Source organism: Sphaeramia orbicularis, chromosome 12 (assembly GCF_902148855.1).
Source record: "Sphaeramia orbicularis chromosome 12, fSphaOr1.1, whole genome shotgun sequence".
Classification (NCBI taxonomy): Eukaryota; Metazoa; Chordata; class Actinopteri; order Kurtiformes; family Apogonidae; genus Sphaeramia; species Sphaeramia orbicularis.
In genome coordinates this window covers 72,257,431-72,271,085 of record NC_043968.1, presented here as the reverse complement: position 1 = coordinate 72,271,085, position 13,655 = coordinate 72,257,431, and the positions used below count along the sequence as shown (strand labels likewise).

Here is a 13,655-nt window from a genome sequence, read left to right as displayed (position 1 = left end):
ATACAGTATTACATTGTGAATGATTTACAAAAGTGTTTCATAAATAAGTACGATTTACACATTTTTATGTGTTACACATGACTTCTACAAAGAGAAATGAAATAATTTCACAGTGTTTACAGGTGATGAACTGCATTGTCTGGAATAATCTCTAGTTCCTTCTACAATAAAAATCACATGGAAACAAGGAGACGACAAGAATCAATATTCACAATTAATTTAAAGATACATTTTTTCAAGGTCAGAACAAAGAATGGTTTGTTTGTTTGTTTAATATATTTAAAGAACACAGAACAGTGAACATCGGTCTCTGGTTCTTTATCAAGTTAATCATTTGTTCTTCTACCGCTGGTGTCAAGGTCCTCGTGGGTTTGAGCACAGGTGTAGTTACGAGTTATGACCTTAGGAAGCATCAGTCTGGAGGTGACATCACAGGTGTAGTTATGACCTCAGTAACCTGCAGCATAAGCCCACTTCCGAGGGTCCGACTGAGCACGAAGACCATCCTCATAACGAACCACAGCCTGAACTACACCCACCCAAGAGTCATGGAACTTTGTTGTATGGTTCTTTAACGCCAAACCGGCCATGACAGTCTGTAAGCAGGAGCAGACAGTAAGACCTGATTGTAATCCAGACCTTCTCTACTATCAGTCACATCCAATACATTTACTTCTGTGATACTCACTTTGTCAAAGCCAGGCTCTCCCTCAGTAGCGTTTGGTTCGAGCTGGTTGTGGAGTCGAGGGTCTGACACAGCTTTGTTCACATCGTAGTCAAAGTTCAGAACATTGAGAATCACCTACAATAGGGACAGGGTTAGGGCTCAGGGTTTAGTGTAGGGTTAGGTTAGGTTAGGTTAGGTTAGGGCACATTTTAGGGCCACAGTCAGTCAAACAATTTCTGTTTCTACAAAAATAACAATTTCTACAACAGTTCTAATATATTTTTCAGAAATGTTAAAGTATGCCTTACCTGAGCAACTGAGGTAGTAATTGTAGATCCTCCTGAGCCACCGACCACCATTTTAACTTTGTTGTTTTTGTCAAGCAGGATGGTAGGACACATAGAGGATGTCGGCCGTTTACCTTTGAAGAGAATTGAGTTATGAGTTCAGCTTTACGCAGTCGATAATAGGACTATTTAAACTCGAGGAACCATAAAGTAAAACAGTCATTACAGTTTACAACACTCTGTTGAGATCTATTTTAGTGGTGCAACAAAATATCGATTAAATCGATCCAAATTGATTCTTAAAAGAGTTGGCAACAAATTCTGTGGAAACATAGGTTGACGTTTAAATTATGGAATTTAAACTAAAAACAATACTTTAATATTGTGTGTTTTTCACAGTACCACCATCTGTCCAGTGTCACATGTAATGTTTTGATAAGCATTAAGTGTGTGTGTGTGTGTGTGTGTGTGTGTGTGTGTGTGTGTGTGTGTGTGTGTGTGTGTGTGTGTGTGTGTGTGTGTGTGTCTGTTTCCTGAGACTGAGCAATTTCTCCTAAAGTGGGGTGTGTGTGTGCAGGTCAGGTTGACCTGAAAATAAGGACGAAAAGAAATTCCCACCAAGCCATGGTCAAAACAAAGTCATTAATCTGGTAACATCATATTTGGCAAAGGAGTGTATCACGCACATAGTGAATGATCAGATTCCTTTTATGGTGTAAAGGATGTGCAAATGTTGTGTAATGTTCCTGTATAAAACCCCTGTTGAATAAAGAATCGGGGAGACTCCCTGAGACCATCCCAAAGTCATCGTTTCTTCATTTTAGCAACAACAATTCGGCAGCTGATTCGTTGGCTCTTGAGCATGTTAGTATTGAGGCATGCCCGAATGCTGTGTAGTGTAACAGAGGAAAACACAGAGCAGCATGACTGAGGCTTCGGATGCCGGGCCAGATTTTTTAAGCTTTACATTATGTTCCCATTGGCCACAGCAGCCCCATTTGCCCGAAATGTAGTGTTAATGTAACAAAACTTGAATATGGAGAAAAAAATGGCCAAAATCCCATGGCACACTACATTTTGGGCCAACAGGGCTGTCGTGGCCACCAGGAACATAAACCTAGCTTAAGATAGCCTACGTGTCGTGATTACTTTAGCCCGCTAGCTAGTTAGACACTGTTGTCATAAGTATAATGTTTTTATCTGTCTCTGTTTATCAGGCCACCAGACAAATGTTACCTACTGGAGCTGGTTGAAGACTATATCTTGCTAGTCTCTAGCTTTAACAAGTCTTGGTAGCGGGCTAGTGCTCGCAAACTATACCCAAAGGCGTTGCGGGGATGTAATCATTAGCGACTTGTCTGCAGCCTGTATTGCTTTGGTTTAAATGTTGATCTTTGAGAATTGAGTTTTTGGTGTTTATCCAATTAATCGATTAGTTATTAAAATAATCTGCATATTAATTGATTAATAAAATTGTCGTTAGTTGCAGCCCTAGTCTGTTACGTACTGACCTGCTGTACATTTACATCATCCCACTTATTACACAGATACTTTCAAAAAAATAAAAGTAGTGATTGAGTTTTTTAATGTAATAATTCTATTGCAAATAACAAAGCAATAATCAATTAATGTGGGGAAAAAAGCCACATAATAACATAAAATATTGTGTCATATAACCTGTTGTGACTGGTTGTTTTTGTTAAGCAGGTTAATGAGCATTTAAAATGAATGTATTAATATTCTGTTCATTACTGCTCAGTAAGTTAACTACATAAACAACATAAATGAACTAACATCCAAGATTAATATTATCTGAACAAGAAAAGCCCTTTTAATCATGTCATGACATATATGACCTTCAAATCCATTTGAAAACCCTGGTGTATGTGTTTATGTGTTATTTCTTCTCAGTCTAACCTGGTTTAATGAAGTTGTTTGGTGAAGGAGGTAAGTCAAAGCCATTGTCGAAGAGTGGGGAGCTGAAGTCGTCCATCTCATCGTTGAGTAGAATCCCTGTTGAATTAGACATGACTTTGGAGCCCAAACTGCAGGAAAACGATAAAAGCTGTCAAGAACAACAGTCCAGGGAGGAGGATGTTTTTTTTTCTGATTTATCAGTGACGTACTAATGGTTGATGGTGCTGGTGGCTGCCACTGCGCTTCCGTCCTCTGCTACTACAGAGATGTGTGTCGTCCCGTGGTTTTCAGGCAGAATAAATTGAGGCTCATAGTAGTTTGTGTCATGTGTGGTGTCATCTGTTATCTTCTCACGGAGGGCATCGGCATAGACGTCAGATGTCATATTCTGAATCAACTTCACAGGACGAAACAGGACATATAAAGAATGATCAGCACTTTTCTTACATATAATAAATATCAGGCATTGATTAAAGTATAGTTGTGTGATGAACTTTGACATCACCTAGCAGAAATTCAACCAGTTTAACACAAGCAATGGGACGACAGCATGACATAGTAGCATAGTACTAATACTGCAGTAGCACAGGGAGAGCATAGTACTAATACTGCAGTAGCACAGGGAGAGCATAGTACTAATACTGCAGTAGCACAGGGTTAGCATAATACTAATACTACAGTAGCACAGGGTACTAATACCGCGGCAAATGTATATATATATATATATATATATATATATATATATATATATATATATATATATATAAAATAGATGTCGCATTGACACTGCTGTCTATGAGAACAAATGCATCACTGGAGCCATCATCTTGGTGTGGGGTAGCGCTCCTTTTAAATGAATGAACGTCAGTCGGGGTCACCGTGCATACAGACTTTTATCACCATAGATCTGCAAATTTGAGAAGTGATGTTTTATGTCTTCCTTTGTTACAAATGTCAAACCTGTATTTATGACCGAGCTGTGAGTAATATGATAGAGAAAATCGTTTTTTTGTCAATATAGTCTACTTTATGTTGAAAATGTAATGCACATATAAGCAGTTCTTCCATTCAAAATAAACTACACGCCTACTACATACAACCGCTTTTCCCAAAATGTAATCAGATTTATTCTGGGTCACTGGCAGTCTGTAAACCCAATTTGGTATGAATTCAACCAATAGTGTTGCTGCTCGAATGTTAACAAACAAACAAACCGAACCAAAAACTATACCCCTCGCCTCCCCACCCTTTCAGTAATAATGTTTCTTAAGTGCCTCCACAGGCATCTATGGTAGGCACAGGGCATGATGGGTAATCCCTTCATCCACCTCTTTTATTCCTACTGCACCCATCATTTTGGAACAGACTGGAATCAGACCATAAGACCCTTTTTCACTGCTCCAATCTTTGTGGTCCATGAGAAATTGATGGTTGTTGAAGTAAGAGAAGGTACTCACTATATTAGTTAAAGGGTTAAAGAACTTGTTGCTGCTCAATCAGTTCATCTACTTTTAATTTACTACTTGTTATTTTGTGTGACTTTATTACTTTTACTTCAATTGGATTTTCATGCAGCCTTTTACTTGTAATTCAGCATTTTTATATTCCTCTACTGGTACTTTTACTGTTCAAAGTCCTAGTCCTTTTCATCTAGCGTAGACCATATTCAGGTTTAGTGCAAAGAGCCTTCACAAAATCTGTAGTATCATGTGTTTTATCAGAGTTCACCGTGACTTACATCACTGATGTTCACAAACTTTGGATCTCCCAGAAGTGTCCTTTTTGCATAAGCGAATCGAAAGGCCTCCACAATGCGATGGTAGGTCAGGACCTTATTCTCAGTGCTTCCCAAACTGTCTGAGGTGAAGTTATATCCTACAGAAAATACAAAAAAAATCACTAATTATAAGCTAGGCTTAACACACTTTAATATTCCCTGTAGGGAAATTCAGTCTCTGCCTTTTATCCATAATACACACACAATACCTTGCACTAGCATTAGCATAAGCATTAGCACATACACATTCGTATCAGTAAGCTGCCATTGAGGAAGCCATGTGACCGACTCCAGATCTACATCAGTACTGTGGTCAGGGACACAAACAGGAGAATTAACCTTTTATGAACCTGTTTTTGATGAAGGGGGGACAGCGGAGGACTGGGATAAACCTGCACGGTGTGGATAGAACAGGTAAACTCAACACAGAAACACTCCGGTATCATTGACATTCAGTGTTAGGAGTAACGCATTACAAAAGTAAAGAAGCTGAAACTGAAGCACTGTGCTTCTGTTTATCTGTCAAATGTTCATTGTGGTCGGTTTCAGATGCTGCAGCTCTTTCATAATTCATAGTTTGAGTTCTTGTTTGTTCAGTATTAATTGTCAGCCTTGTAAATCCAAGCTGGACTGACTGTACATATCCTGACCAAGTAAAATAAAATTCTCCCTTTGTGCAGTAATCTACACCTGGCTTTTCTGCCTCCGTCCATAATAATACTGATTATATAGACTAAATGTCATATGAAATTAATGTTTATTTGCAACATAGTATAGCAAACTATTACATGATCAAAAACAAATTAATTTTAGCAAAAAAACGTCTCCGTTTTGAATGTCTGGGGTCGCCCAGATGTTAAAATGTGGTCACGAGCCAAAAAAGGTTGGGAACCACTGCCTTAAAGTATTTGCCTCCTCTGTTTCATTTGACCACTTTTAACCCTCTGTAAAATGATGGTATTAATGTAACTGTTTTCGAGGGCTGTTCCATCCAGTTTTTCAGTGTTTTTACCACGGGGTCCAAGACGCCTCATTGTGAAATGATTCCGAACTTTAGTTACCTCCGCCAAGGAGGTTATGTTTTTGCCAGGGTTTGTTTGTTTGTTTGTTTGTTTGTTTGTCTGTTTGTTTGTTTGTCTGTCCGTTAGTGTGCAACATAACTCAAAAAGTTATGGACAGATTTGGATGAAATTTTCAGGGTTTGTTGGAAATGGGATAAGGAAGAAATGATTAAATTTTGGTGGTGATCGGGGGTGGGGGGGGCCCACGGGGGGGGCCACTGATCAGCCTTGGCAGAGGTCTGCGCTCTCCGAGTGCTTCTAGTTATGACTGTGTTTAATCTATGTTGTCGAAATAAAGAGCTAACATCTTTGAGTCTAAACAGCAGCTGCTTCCCTTCTTTTCATTTTCTCTCCTCTCTCCTTCCTTTCTTATCTTTTTTGGTTGCCTCATGATCCTTCCTCGGGTAAAGACAGAATAACCCTGCCTCCTGTTCCTCTGGACCACTCTATAGATGATATATACACTTTATAGTTAAACTTTACAGTTCATACTGTAACTTTATACTTTACAGATTATATGGCAAAATGAAAACACTTCACTATAAAGAAGTGGGAAAAGAAAGAAACAGTCTTACCTTTCAGGATGTTTAGTATGAGTGAGAGCACCGGCCCACTGGCAGGGGCGGTGGGAGCCACCATGGTGTACTCCCCCACATCTACCCTTAGTGGTTCCTCATCCAAGATCGCCACATACTCCTGGAGATCCTGCATTGTGATGATTCCACCTAAACACGGATCAAAGACTGTAAATCCAACCTGGACACAAATGGAAATTCAAATCCATTTAACCATAGGAATTAAAGGTACAGAGATGGGTGCTTTATTTATGTATGTATGTATGTATTTATTTATTTAAGAAAATGTAAACTTGGACAGTAGTGTTAGTGGCAAAAATAATGACATAGATCATGTTTTTTTTTGTTTCCTGAGTGAATAACTGTTTTATTTGTTATTAAGCTAATTGCCAATTTTTATCTCAAAGTAAAAAATTATTTTGTATTCTGTTTACTGTAACTCAGAAAAACATTGGAACTACAATTGCTATTGTGTAGAGTAGAAACAGTTTATGGTCTGCTGAAGACTTGGATGAACTAGACACATTCAGTGGTTGTTTTATTTTCATATGGGCTGAAACAAGTGCAGCTTTGTTGAATTTTACTCATATGAAGGACAGTTCCAGATCAATAAACATCGTACCTGCAGCTGCTATATCTGCCACAAGATTCTGTGCTAGTTGTCCTTCGTAAAATGCATTCGGACCCTCCGTTGCTATTTTCCTGTAGGTTTCTGCGAGCTTTGGAAACATGATGGTCTCATTTTCTTTTCGAACATCACCATCTTCCCCGCAAAATACTTCACTAAAACAAAGAAGCTTGTGATGTAACAAACAGCAAATTGTAATAATCAGGCTCTGATGTTTTAAAAGCCATATATGCTGAAGGTTACTGGTTCTTACCACAGGACTGAGTCCTTTATGATGTTTTTTTTTGCGAATTTTCAATGCATCGGCCAGTGCCCTTCCCAAAGGAAAACCTTTCTCAGCAAGATCAATGCTGGGTTGAAACAAGTCTTTCCAGGGCAGTTTACCGTGTCGTCGATGAGCCATCTCATAACCTCGAATTTCTCCTGGTACCGCAATAGCCAACCCTCCTACAGAGAACCACAAAGAATTAGAGGAATGTACTGCATCTTATTTATATTCTGACGTTTTAAACCTCTTGTAAAAATCTTAATATTGTTTGCCTCATAGCATAATAGCCTAATTCATGCACAAATGGACAAAAGTATAGGGACACGTTGAATTCAGGTGTTTCTTTTCTAACAGGGGTTTGGGATACAAAACAATAATGACATAATAAGGCTGAATCCCAATTCACCCTTTGGCCCCTCCCACTTACCCCTCCCCCTCTGTTTTGCGCGTACATGTGAAGGGGTAGTGTTGTCCCGATTCTCAGTTAGATGGAGGGGAAGGGCTAAGGCGGAGGGCTGAGGAGAAAAATCTCCCATTAAACTTTAAGGAAATATTGATGTTTATAAACTATATGGACAAAAATATTGGGACACATCATGTCTACAGCTGTAAGATGTCCTGTTCATGTCAATTTGAGATATAAACAGCAGTATTAAATATCAATATGATACTTATCCCAATATAAAACTATATTATGACATTTGTCATTATTGTTTTGTATCCCAGACCCCTGTTAGAAAAAAAAAAAACAAACACCTGAATTCAATGTGTCCACATTAGGGATGTAACGATATGAAAATTTCATGTCACGGTTATTGTGACCAAAATTATCACGGTTATCATTATTATCGCGGTATTGTTGTAATGTGTTCAAAATGTTCAAAAAGTACTTATACACACTGAAATAATGTAACCAAGTTGTATTTTGAAAAAAACTAATAAATAACACACACAATGTGCTTTCTGTTGGCAGAAACATTGATGTTGACATGTCAATATTTTAAACATTAAACATGTATTTTAAACATTAAAGATAGCACCTTATGGACATATCAAACATCTGCACCATTGGTAGGAATTGATAGGATTTTATTAATATCAATGCTATTGTCCATTCTGCTTACCAAACCAACTCCTTAACAATTCTCTTACTGATTCCTGAGTGTTTTTTTGAGTGGGAAAAAAAGTAGGTGGACAGGTCACAGTGGAGCTTGTTTGACCATTTTCCATATCAAATCATTCATAATGTCATGTATACACCTTTATACACACAAACAGAAAGTGAAACACAGTCAAATTTTCCTGAACTGTTTAATGAACAAATATAAATATTCTGAAAGAATGAGGATTTTAAAACATGTGAGGCTGATCTGATCCAGACTGGTCAGTGGTTCACTCCTGGTGAGTGACAGACCAGTCACAACAGTGTCATATGGTCCAGTTCCTCTGGAGGTCAGTCACTGATTTTCCTGTTGAATGTCCTTCAGTTCATAAAGCCTCCTCTTCTTTGGTTTCTACACACATCATGTGTCTTTGTACCGTTGAAGCTCACTGGTTTGGGCCCCATTTGAACTGGCACGAGTTAACACTAGCGCGGACCCGGTCTGTGCGCATGCGTGCGCTCAAACGAACCGGGTCCGTGCGCTCACATGCTCGGACGGACCCGGGTCCTTGTGGGAGCCCAACATCCCCAATCTTTGGACCTCTGTCCATGCAGGTGCCTTCTGCCATGTTTTCAGAGGCCAAACATTGCAAACTGCACACACACGCCTGGGGTGCCGCTGCTTCTCTAGAAAATGAGCAGTATCACCGTGATTTTCAAAGTGCCGTAATCGAACACGGTTATCTTGATAATTAGAGTTTAAACGATAATACTAACCGTCGGAAATTTTACTGCGGTTTATCATTATACCGGTAATCGTTACATCCCTAGTCCACATACTTTTGTCCATTTATGTATGAGTTTGGCTTGTTTATAAGAGTGTTAAACCTGAGGTCTCTTAGTATCACAAGGTCATTTCCCTTTGAAAAAGTGCTAATCCTCCTTGTCTGATAACCCAGGTTGAATATTACCTGTCAGGGATAAATCTGTGCTGTTTCCAAACATGTCCTGGGTTGCATTGCGAGGCGCAGTTTCCCTGGCATCAATGGTCTCAACTTTTCCTGAAAATGAGGCACAAACATCAGGAAATATAGTCAGGGTCCTAGGATTTATTGTATTGCTGTCTTGAGTTTGTGAGATGAGACCTTTTGATTGGATAAACATGCATGTAAAGGTTTAAAGTGATACCAGTCGTTGCATTGTAGATCGTGAGGAACAGTCCTCCTCCAATTCCCATACTGTGAGCATTCACCAGTCCAGTGCACAGCATAGCAGCGATGGCTGCATCTACTGCAGAACCACCTTTGATCAGGATGTCTCTGTGGTAAAAGGAAGGAAAATGATCAGTGGATAGATAGATAGATAGATAGATAGATAGATAGATAGATAGATAGATAGATAGATAGATAGATAGATAGATAGATAGATAGATGGATAGATGGATAGATGGATAGATAGACTTTATTGATCCCAAACAAGGGACTAACTGGGATAATGACATTTTTAAGTGTAATATTTGATTACAGTCACTCATGTCTGACCTGCCGACCTCTGAACACAGCCCAGCGTCTGCTGCCACAGCTGCCTTAAAGTATTCATTTGGAGGTTTCCTTTTCCCGACACCGAAGAACACGCCTACGAAGGTGGCGACGGCTGCCACCACCAGCATCATCAACGCCACAATGACTGTCTTCTTCACCATGTTTACAGCTCACAAACTAAACGGTTCGTTTGATGCCTGTAAGGACAGAAAACATATTTTATTGCAAAGCTTGAAAATCACAAAAAAATGCAAATCTCAAACCAGTTCTGAAAACTTCTTACTAACTCTAAATATTTGACTCTAGAACACTTAAATCCAAATCTGACTAAATAATCTTGAAACTCCAGCAGGGCTGTGTGGTTCTGTAAATAACCTGTTAGTTCACTATTGTAATGAGATCTACGTATCGTTAGCCATACACATTGTCATATACTATATGGACAAAAGTATTGGGACACATTGAATTCAGGTGTTTCTTTTCTAACGAGTCTGGGATACAAAACAATAATAACAAATGTCATAATATAGTTTTATGCTGTGATAAATATCAGTGCATTGGTTAGTTTAGTTTAAACTGTTATCTTTGCTTCCAAAATGCCTCAGAGATGTTTTTTTAACTTAATTCCCCTCAACATTTTTTGTTTTGTTTTTTATCCATGATTTTAAATGTTCTACCTCTAAATTTCTAAAACATTTTTCATGCTCTGACTGTAAATAATAATTTTCTACCACAACTAACCATCTACTTTTGTCACATCTCACTTAAGAAGAAAAATCTCCCATTAAACATTAAGGAAATATTGATGTTTATTAAGTATATGGACAAAAATACTGGGACAAATCATGTCTACAGCTGTAAGATGTCCTGTTTATGTTGATTTTGATATGTAAACATTAACATTAATAATCAATATAATATTTATCACAATATAAAACTATATTATGATATATGTCATTATTGTTTTGTATCCCAGACCCCTGTTAGAAAAGAAACACCTGAATTCAACTTGTCTTGGATGACTTGGCGATTATGCTGTGAGGCTAATGATATGCAACATGAATAGGGAATGTCCCCACCTACCTGATGATGTAACCTCCTACGACCCAGCTATGGGTTTTCTGTCCACATTTGTGGACAAGAGTTTCACCACTTTATACAAACAAAAAAAAAAAAAAAAGAAAGAAAACTGTCCACCACAAAGGACATTCCACAAAAATTTTAAAACTGCATCTGAAAAAACTGTTGCATCATGATGTTTCCAATATAGGCACTTATTTAATAAAAAACAAAAAAAGCTTGTACTTTGCTGACATTTCCTGGGTCTTAGGAGGTTAAAGGTCAAAAGGATGACTTTTCACTTCACACACATATTAACACAATTCCAGTCTAACCAATATTTGTGTATTTTTGTAGAATATAAATAAAAGAGTAAAATACTTTTAATTAATGTCAGTTAGTACAATTGGTTGGCATCATCTGAACAACGGCTGTTTTTCAAATAGATCTGGTCTCCGCTATATTAAACCTTTTTGCACCAAAGTTGCAATATTGTGACAAGCAACATAACTGAATCAAACAGACCGCTTTTTGAAATCAAAATTGAATATTAAAAAAATAATAATAATAAAAAACTCTGGCACCTAAAGGGTTAACACCAGGCAGCTCTGTGTGCGACGTAACTGTCTATGTAACTACATTCAACAAATGCGAACATCACATGACGAATAATGACGTAGATATGAAACAAAATTTATCAGTGATTAACACCTTCGAGCCTATGTCTAACAAACAGAACCAGTTTGGTCTGTGTTCAGCTGAAACACAAACAACTCCAGCCTGTTGGAAAAAAGTTGACGTAACTACAACAACAAAGCAGCCTGCACAAAAAACAGGGAATTTTCATGATTTTCTTTTTTAATGTTTTTCCTACTTATTAAGTAGTAGTAAGTTTTGGAATCACATAGCATGTTGAGAAAGTGTTTCGTGGCAGACAAAAGTATTTCATTAAGTACATTCATGTGGCAGTATTTTAACTAATGTCTCAAAACCTACCTTTCGAGTCACCTGTCATGCAGATTCTTTACTCTGCCAAAATAACGAAACTAAATTTTACATTTATTATTAGTATTATTATTATTATTGTTATTATTATTATTATACAGGCTGTTTTAAAATCAAACTTCAATGTCAGTTCAACAAGTAAAAATTTAAAGATAATTTGTGAAGCAACAGGATGATTTAAATCCTATAGTAAAATGATTTGGATTGAGCTTTAATTGTTTTCCTCCTAGATGACTAAAATGAATCCTCACATATATAACAATAGTTATCAGTCTTACCTTGGCTCTTCACTGTGTGCAACAAAGCACTGTGTGCAGCAGATGACTAAACTGAGTTCTCAACCTCCAACTCTCACTAAATGTCATTAAACATTAACCTACTCTACCATAAAACTCTTCACAGGTGATACCGACAGAGACAGAAGTTAAAGTTTGGAATAATTTGTCATCTGTTTCCAATCATCACTTTATTTTCTTTAATACCACAAAGCAATTGAATGACCCTGAAATGGGAGGAAGTTACAATTACAATTATAGTACGTATGGTTCCATGAATAAAAGGGTCTTTATCTGCAGTGATGGGAAAACATGCCAAAGATTAACAAAGTAAGCTGCTTTGTTGGTTCATTTCAAATAGTTGACTTATGGGTTCAGACACTCAACAGTTTCACTCAACGGTCCAGGAGCATCATTCAGAAAGGGTTTGGAATGGAAGATGTAAATAAAGAAGCTCTGCACCAAGAATACGAAGGCTTTCATCTGTGCAATGAGGAGTGGACAGAATAAACTCCAGAGGTACAAAGAGGACTATCACAGGGTTCCTACAGGTTTCTTCAAGTTAAATTCAAGTCTTTTTAAGACCTTTTTAAGACCATTTATATAAAAACTTAATACCTATTTCATAGACCTACCGACAAAGAAAAACAAAATTCTTGAATTTGTGTTCATTTATTTCTCGAATAAATGTGAAAATGTGGAGAATGATGTAACCTCATTGCAGCATACTAGTGAGTACTCACGCTATAACACATAGCACAGACACAGACCACCGACAACAAGCCAAACAGAGGTGAAAGTTCAGTGGAAAGTTTGACTAACACTGTTAAGTTGTTTTTTAACATTGGTTACGTTAGCTAGCTACTTATTCCATGCTGGGAATATGGGGAGTAGAAAGACTCTTGAACAACAAAAAATGAAAATCAACTCAACAATAGAACTCAACAATAAATAAAATTCAGATCAGAAAGAGTCAACTCCTTAGCTCTGCACTCTTGGCAGCGATCTCTTCATCAAGGACAGCCAGTTCCACCAACTTGTCCTTATGGCCTCTCCACAGGAGGTTGGACCTGGAGATCAGGTCAGCCATCTTGCTCCCTGCCTTCGCTTCAGCCTCCTCAGCCAGCCTGTCCGCATCCCCAGCCAGACCCTCAGATACCTCTTGTACATGTCTCCTCTTCACCTTTAGCTCCTGAAGACAGTCCTCTGCCTCCTTCCTCTTAAGAGCCTGGCCTTTTGCCTCTCTTTTCTTTCTCTCTGTCTCAAGATGGAGACGATATCTGGTTCTAGCTTTTGCTACACTCGCCAGTAGCGGTTTACTGAGTGGAACCTGGGTATAGGGTCAGGAAAAGAGAACCAGAGTCAATGAGAAATTCAAGAGACCAACCATGTTGATTCTATCAACTTTTAAGTCAACAGCATATTACTAGTCGAGGCAGGGGTCATTCATACCTCGGTAACACCTCCATGTTGTATGATGTAATCACACACCA

The 13,655-nt window shown here is 38.1% G+C and overlaps 1 pseudogene; it reads right to left on the bottom strand.

Annotated features, from left to right (window-relative positions):
- Positions 1-449: 449 nt before the first annotated feature.
- Positions 450-9,984, bottom strand: LOC115430040 (glutathione hydrolase 1 proenzyme-like; annotated as a pseudogene).
- Between the last annotated feature and the right edge of the window lie 3,671 nt (positions 9,985-13,655).